This window comes from Poecilia formosa, unplaced genomic scaffold (assembly GCF_000485575.1).
Source record: "Poecilia formosa unplaced genomic scaffold, Poecilia_formosa-5.1.2 Scaffold833, whole genome shotgun sequence".
NCBI lineage: Eukaryota > Metazoa > Chordata > Actinopteri > Cyprinodontiformes > Poeciliidae > Poecilia > Poecilia formosa.
Genome location: NW_006800772.1, coordinates 30,661 through 38,300, shown reverse-complemented (window position 1 = coordinate 38,300; position 7,640 = coordinate 30,661). Strand labels below are relative to the sequence as shown.

Sequence of the window (7,640 nt, the reverse complement as noted above, 5' to 3'; positions counted from 1 at the left end):
TGATGTCGTCTATTATTCTGATTATCAGTGACAGAAACACACTGTGCTATTGGGCAAATTTTATTTTTGAGCATTATGTTATTAATCAGAAACTAAATTAAATCTTAAATATTACTAAACCTCAAACATGAATGTTCAAGATTGAATGTTTAAGAGTCATAATTTGAGGAATATCTATATGTTCATAATTAATGGCCTCTTTACAGCCTCCCTCATTACAAATATTCACATCACCTGCTGTTAAGATTCAGCTTGGAGTTGGAAAATATGCCTAAAATAAAGTTATGGTCAAAAATACTTACTTATTTAATAATTATGCAAAAAGTTTACTGTCATGAGTCTCTTATCACAAAAAAGGTTTTTCTTCATCCTGATAAAATTTGAATTTTCTCTGCAGAAACCATCTGTTCCCTTTTACCTTTCAGTCTGAGCTGCAAACACACATCTGTCAAAACGCAATTCATTAAATAAAGTATTTATTTTAATATTTAGTATACATCACAAAGTCTTCGCAACTAAAGTTAAAACATAAAGCTTGATTTTCTCTGCAACATGCAGGAGCATATTTTTGTCACTAGGTGGCGCCAGCTGTCCGATAACGTTTGATCTTTTTCGATCTTTTGTTTTATTCCTCAACTTTCTTACCCAATGAATGAATAATGCTCTTGCTGGATCAACTAGAATCCTTTGGTTCAGCAGATCCTGAATTAAGCAGCACTAATATTATTTCTGATGTTAAATATGAAAAATCTTTTGTTCATGATAATATCTGCATTTCCTGCTTTTCTAGAAACCATCTGTTACAGAGCTTTTAACTTTCTGTCTGAGCTGCAAACACACATCTGACAAACACGATTCAAATGCATAATGTGCCTAAAATAAAGTATTTATTTTAGCATTTTACTTTCTGAACACAAAGCAGCATTATAATCTGCCGTAGCGCTGCTTCCTCATCAGTACGTAACGTAACAAAAGCTGAAAACATTAAGCCGAGAATATGATTATATTTTAACTGCTCACCTTTTCTTTTATCGATTATTTGGATGAAATTGAAGTTTCAGAAAGAAAAAAACCCCACGACGAAATCAAAAGTAAAAGCTTCTGTCCAGCCTGTGCCTGATAAAAATAAGATTTAAAATGAAAGCAAACAAAACTACAGTCAAGGGAGGAGCTGTTAGACAACGTAACAAAACGTATAGCAGGAAGAAGCCTGCCTCAATATTCAAAACACCTGGGCCCTATCACCTCATGATGGGTGGAGAGTATAAAGGGAGACTCTCTCAGCTGGTTGCTTATGAAAACCAAAGAAGATAATTAAAAACGGAGTTGGTTTAAATTTGTTACATAGGAGCATTTTATTGTTTTGTGTGGCCTCCAGCCTTGCTGCAGGTAGCAGCCTCAGGTTCTTTTAGACTATTCAAAGTATTGATTTTTTTTATTGGTTTTTGGAGGTAACCTAATTTTAGTCTTTGGCCAAGTTTAAATTGTATTTGTTTTTTTGTATTTGCTTATTTAACCCCACCCTTTTGTCTCCAGGCTGAAGGTAGTGGGAGGGGCCTCCAGGGAGACTGGACCTGTGTGTTGTGCAAGTGGCTGGTGTTGGGATGCCTGTTCACAAGTGTTTGGGATGATTAAAACATTTATTTTAGGAACCAGTTCCCATTTGGACTGACTTCCCCCTGCTGGTAGGCATCAGTACTGTACACTCCCTTCCTGTTGCGTTTCCTTATGTCTCTTTAAAAACAAAACATGAAACAATAAAATGTAATTTTTTGGAAAAGTCTTGGTCATGAACCTCAAGCCTACTGGCAGTCCATTTCCTTGGGTGCAATTCCTATTGACAACTTCTGGTTACCCTGCTGTGAGGAGCAGAGTATCAGATTCATTCCTTAGTGTTGCATCTGGCGCTTTAGCAGGGTCTTGGCGAGCTGCAGCAGCGTCAGAGCTGGAATTAAATCAAAAGGTTAGTAGGTGATTTACAGGAGATGGTGGAAGCCTGAGGAAACCATCGTCACCTACCAGAGCTGGATGACTTCACCCCAAACCAGAGAGTCCTTTCCAGCCCACAGCAGGAGGATCAGCTTTCCAATATGATCCATTTTATGTGAAACTGCACTGGGGAGGGTGAATTTCAGCCACACCCCAGTACCAAGCAGGAGACTTCCAGTGGTTTTGATGTTGGAGTTTTAGACCTGCACGATACACAAGCAACCTTCTCAACGATGTGCAACCAAATGCCAGCATAAGCAACCAGCTGAGTCTCCATTTATACTCTCCACCCATCATGAGGTGATTAGAGGACAGGTGTTCTGAATATTGGGCCAGGCTTCTTCCTGCTACACATTGTGTTTATAATATTTTAGTGAGACATTATTCGATTTGTTTCCCACTGAATGTTAAGGAAATCATTAATATTTTTAAAATGATTGGACTGACATGACATCATGTAAAACAAGAGATCTTTTCCAAGATGCTTAAAAAAAAGGACAAACATCAACTGTTTCTAAGACCCAATCTGATTGGATTAGAATTGAAATCACTCTTACACAGGACTCAGACAACATGGTTGTAAATATGGATTTATTAAAAATATTGAAATATTTTTTACAGCTCATGAAAATGATAGAGTGCTTTCTAACAATATGTATGAGTTTTATCATCAGAAAAAGATGAAACAATACAGCAAAATTACAAAGCCTTCCTTCATGTTGTAGGATTTCACCTGAGAAAATGAATGCCACATGTTGCAGGTTTAATATAAAAAACTGTCAGAAATGCAAAGCAGCAAATGAAATCACTTTATATAAGGAACAGAAGTGTTGAAAAATCATCTTTGAATAAGTTCCACCTCTGAAAATATTTGAGACCTGATTGGTCCCAGCAAATTCCCTAAAACCTCAAACTCTGCGACGTTTAGAGAAATATCGGGTGAATTATCTTCATCTGACACTCCTCCTCAGGCCTCAGTAAGCATGAGAAATGCTATGAGAGGGCAAGTCTGGACAAGTGCAGTAAATGTTTGAACCGTCACACAAATGGTTTCCTGGTTTAGCAGTCGGTTGGAACAACAGCAGACCAGATAATAATGTTGGAGTGGTTTATATGTCATGGTGTCTGATCAGTGGTCACACTGTGCTGTCAGAAAGAAGAACCAAACATGTAGGTAGAGTCTGACGTTTTTGTGGTTTGATGACGAAAATGAGAAGCTGGTGTTTAAATTTAATTAAAAACAGTTTAACTGTAACATATTTTAAAGAGGTGAGCTATTTGTATTCTTCTGAATAGACTGATCCCCAATCAATATCCGCGCATAACGATAGTTTCCAGTCAGTGGCCTCTTGTCAATTTAATTTGTTGTCATTTCTTCTTCCCGTTGGACTGCGTGTCTTTAGCGCCATCTGTTGGCCACTGATATTATTAATTCTGCCAAAATGAACATAATGCATTTATAAAATTCTGGATTTGTGATGCCTAGTTTCAAATTGCCTCAGGAACTGATCTGCCTGCAGCTGTGTCATTTTTAACTGTGCAGAGGCTGAGGACCCTTCATGAAACCTTATGCTTCTAATAACCCTAATAAATGTCCTGCATGTTTTTTCTTGTGGGAAAAATAGATTTTCTGGAGCACCGGCTTTTTTTTTTAAAGTCCCATAGTAATCAACTCTATTTCTGACTCATCCAGTTAAACTAAAAAAAGTTTATTGATCCCAAAGATAAATTAATTGTTGTTTTAACTCATCAATTTGAGATTCTTTAAAGTCTTACTGCAGATAGTTGTGGGCAGGAAAGATCTCTTGTCTTGCAGCAAATTTGAAGATACATTTAATTAATGACTAAATTATTAATAGCTAAAGTCAATAATTTATGCAAATTCAGAATTACAACATTTTTGACACCACTGTTTGAGGTCAGTACATTTTTGATTTGCAGAATTTTTATTCCCAACATCTTTAGAAGAGTTTATTTTTAAGCCTGAAATCTTTGCACACAGTTGTAAATTAGGTTGAAAGTTAAAATGAAGCTTTTACCATCTAAAGGGAGCAGAGGAGGGTTTGGATGTATCCGTGTTTTTAACGTGTCTGTGTTCACACAGGACATGCATGTCTACAGAGACGTGTGCTGGAGGAGGTGGAGGTTCTGCTGGCGTGTGCACACACACCTGGAGCTGCTGCGAGGTCACACACACACCAATGTTAACTTTCTCATTTATTAGAGCCACGTCAGCTTTGAACACATTAGAGGAACCTGAAGTTAAAACTGGAGAAAAGATTCAGAAATATTCTGTCTTCCTCCAGGACTCTGGGTCTGTTTTTCTCTCAGAGTCTCTTTTATAAAAAACATGATTTTATCAAACAGCTTCTATGAACACATGAAGGATCATTGATTCATTAAAAGCGCTAAAATATTTGTTTGTTTCTTGTTTCTCTACAGCATAAAAAGGAAGTAGACCCCGATAGAAAGGCGGGAAAAAGCAGCATCATGCGTTCAGGTAACCTCGGACGTTGAATTTATTAGCGGCAAATTGGACTGATAATAAAAATATCCAAGCAAAAACAAAAAGGTTAATTGTTAACATGAGACGTATCTTATCAACCATTTTCTTAAAACCTGCAGTAAGAAGTTCAGTTCTTGTGTTTGTCATTAAAACTCAGTTCCACGTGTAGCAAAGCTCTACCAGTGAATTATAAAAAATAAATAAATAAAAAATCAATTCATCCTCTCTGAACAAAAACCTTCAGACACTGAAACTGAAAAGAAGCCTCTGTAGAAAGAAGTTGGATCTTCTTCATCAGAAGTCTTCATCATCCGAGTACGTTCATCAGTTTGAGGAATAAAACAAGGAGTATATCATGTTATAATATTCTAACCTCTATGCTGCCTTTAGAAACAGAGGCTGCAGGTTTCATCAGAGCTGCAATGACTTTCTGCTGTAGAAACTCATCTGTTAATCTGCAGAGGACCTGCTGAGTTATCGCTGCTTCTCAACAAAAAACTTAACAAAAAAACCGTAGGAAAAATAAATAAATGAATCGGACTTACCCAGAAGCTCTGAGACATGAATCCATCCATCTGCTGCAGTCCAGAGGAGAAAGAGAAACTGTGGGGAAACTCAAATCAACGATGATTTAAATGTCCTGCATTATAGTCGAAGCGGAACCAATCAGGCTTAAACGTTGTTCTAAGGGCGGGAAAAACTACAAAGTGATTGGCTGGTTTCCAAACGACACAGGAACTGTATTGGTCACGTGGTTTTCCTTAAAGTGAAATGCGCACCGACACGGGGTTTCGTCTTGTTTGCTCGGCGCATGTGCCGAGGTTTGTGTGTCGTCTGGCCCATCACTATCTTCACCTTCACCAAGTTAAACTCAAAGCCAGTCTGACCTGAGCTGATTTCATCCATTTTCTAACACCCTCGCCCCTAGTGGGGTCTGGAGGGGTCTGAACTGATTTAATAAATATTATTTTCTGGCTTTCAGTGGCACTTAAACCTCCATATTATACAGACTGAAGCTCTGAGTGAAGCAGGNGAAGTTGTATATAAATATACATCTAATTATTTTCTGCCCTCACTTCCTAAAGTTTAAATTACTCAATTATTCAAAATAATATTTTACTTTATTTTTTCCCTTTGAGGAAATTGTTTGGCAGGAAAAAAGGTTACAAAAATTTTCAACCAAAAAAGGTTATTACCAACAAGCAGACACTAAATTGCCACAACCAGCAAATTTTACAACTCCTGAATTGCCAGCAACAACAGTGAGTTTGAAGCAGCTTAAGAAGCAGGCACGTGCAGAAGGGGGGGCTGGGGGGGCTTGAGCACCTGCCCCTTTTGCTCCTTGCCCCCAAGTGCCCTTTTGGTCAATTTTTTTGTGTATTATTATTTTCTAAGCCCTCTTCTGACACATAATAACATGTACTAAAATTATTTGCTTTTTTGTTTCTTTTTTGTACAACCTTTTTGTCTTGTGAACTTAAAAAGTTATTTGCCAAACATAAACTTTTATTTGCACACATCAGAAATCTTTTGTTGCGATTTTAGGTCCTGCCCAGGACGTCATGTGAGAATCACAAGCAAAACTTTGAGTCAAACTAAAACTAAGAATAGCAAGAAAAGATTTCTGACAAGCGCAAATAAGTTTGTTTTGAAAAAAAAATCACAAATGTGTGATTTTAATTTTTTTTAAAAAGTTGTTTTAAGTAAAACTCAGTAGGCTTTTCTTGTGGTGACATGCATTAATAATTAAATTTTTGGTTTTGTTCGTTTCTTTTTTTCTGCAGTTCCACCTTAAAGTTTGATGCAGCTCTGCTTTCCTGAATGGACCATCTTCATCTCCACTGCAGCAAACAGGCAGCTCTGTTTTATGCATTACAGTCGCTAAAAGGTTGCATTGTGCCCTTATTTATATTTTTAATATTGTAATTTTGTAAAGACAAAATATGTCTGGTGGTCCAGCTCTGATTTACATATCTTGCTAAATTGCGGGTTTGAATATTGCAATACTTTCCTATAACAAAATAGACCTGCAGAAAGAAATTACTAATAAAATATCTTACATATGCATAGTGTTATGCTCTATATAGAGATTTTCCTTCACTTTGATTATATATCTCACAATTTTGTAATTTGTCACTGTTTATTAAACTCTGAAAGCTGAGAGGCTTTGTTAATATTCTGTCCTAAAATGCGGTTAGATGTGCCCTATTTTTTATTTATTTATTTTTTTTTGAGCACCTTTTTTTTTTTTGGGGGGGGGGATAAATTGAAATAACCAATTAAACCTTAAATAAATGTTTTTCAATTAATGAACATTCAGATTTTGTGCTCACAGAAGCAGTGAATTATGGGAATGTTCAGCTTTAGTTGGTAACTGTCTTTAACAAAGAATAAAAATCATAAACTCCTGCAGGTGTTCAAATTGATAATTCATCTCCTGAATCCTGACAGATTGATTTAACCTCAATAAAAATAAAAGTTAAAACTTTCTGCTCTGACATCACAGGAAATTGAACTTGGAATCAGATTTAAATCACAGACCAGAAACCTGTTGCTGTATTTATTTATGGCCACAAGGTGGCAGTGTCACAGTTTTTTTAAATTTTTTTTTTACTTACCATAACACATTTAAAACAGATTTCAATCAAAAAGTCCAGGAATTTCCATCTGAAGCAGCTGAGGTCAAAGGTCAGACTGAGCTGTTATAAGTCCAGTTGTTCCTCATATTGTGACTGATGTTGTTCCTGATGTCCTGCTGCCTCTCCTCCTCCTCCTCTTCCTCTCTCAGGATGAAGATGATCTCCCTGCTGCTCCTCATCCTCAGCTNAGAGAGGATAAAATATGTGCACATCAGACCATAGAATGTAATCAAGCGTGAGACAGAGTCCAAGCGAACCACAGACATTTCTGGAGACATTGTACCAAACAGCTCACCATGGAATATGGAATATCAATAAAAGGTGAAAACAATAAATTATAATCACAGTAAAAATAATAACGAAGATAAATAAAATAAATTAAAAGAAAATACAGGTCCAGATGAATACGACAGTCATTTTAGCCCATTATTTTGTACGTATCTATTGAAAGGACCCAACACATCAAGAAACTTCTGATGATTGTCAGATAAAGAGAATCGAATTTC

At 36.6% G+C, this 7,640-nt stretch overlaps 1 long non-coding RNA gene across 1 annotated transcript; it reads right to left on the bottom strand.

Moving 5' to 3' along the window:
- Positions 1 to 1,482: 1,482 nt before the first annotated feature.
- LOC103131765 (uncharacterized) lies at positions 1,483 to 5,112 on the bottom strand. The gene is made up of 3 exons (XR_475433.2): positions 5,041 to 5,112; positions 2,020 to 2,192; positions 1,483 to 1,945 (listed from the first exon to the last, which is right to left on the bottom strand). It is a non-coding gene; the product is annotated as an uncharacterized LOC103131765 (long non-coding RNA).
- Positions 5,113 to 7,640: the final 2,528 nt, after the last annotated feature.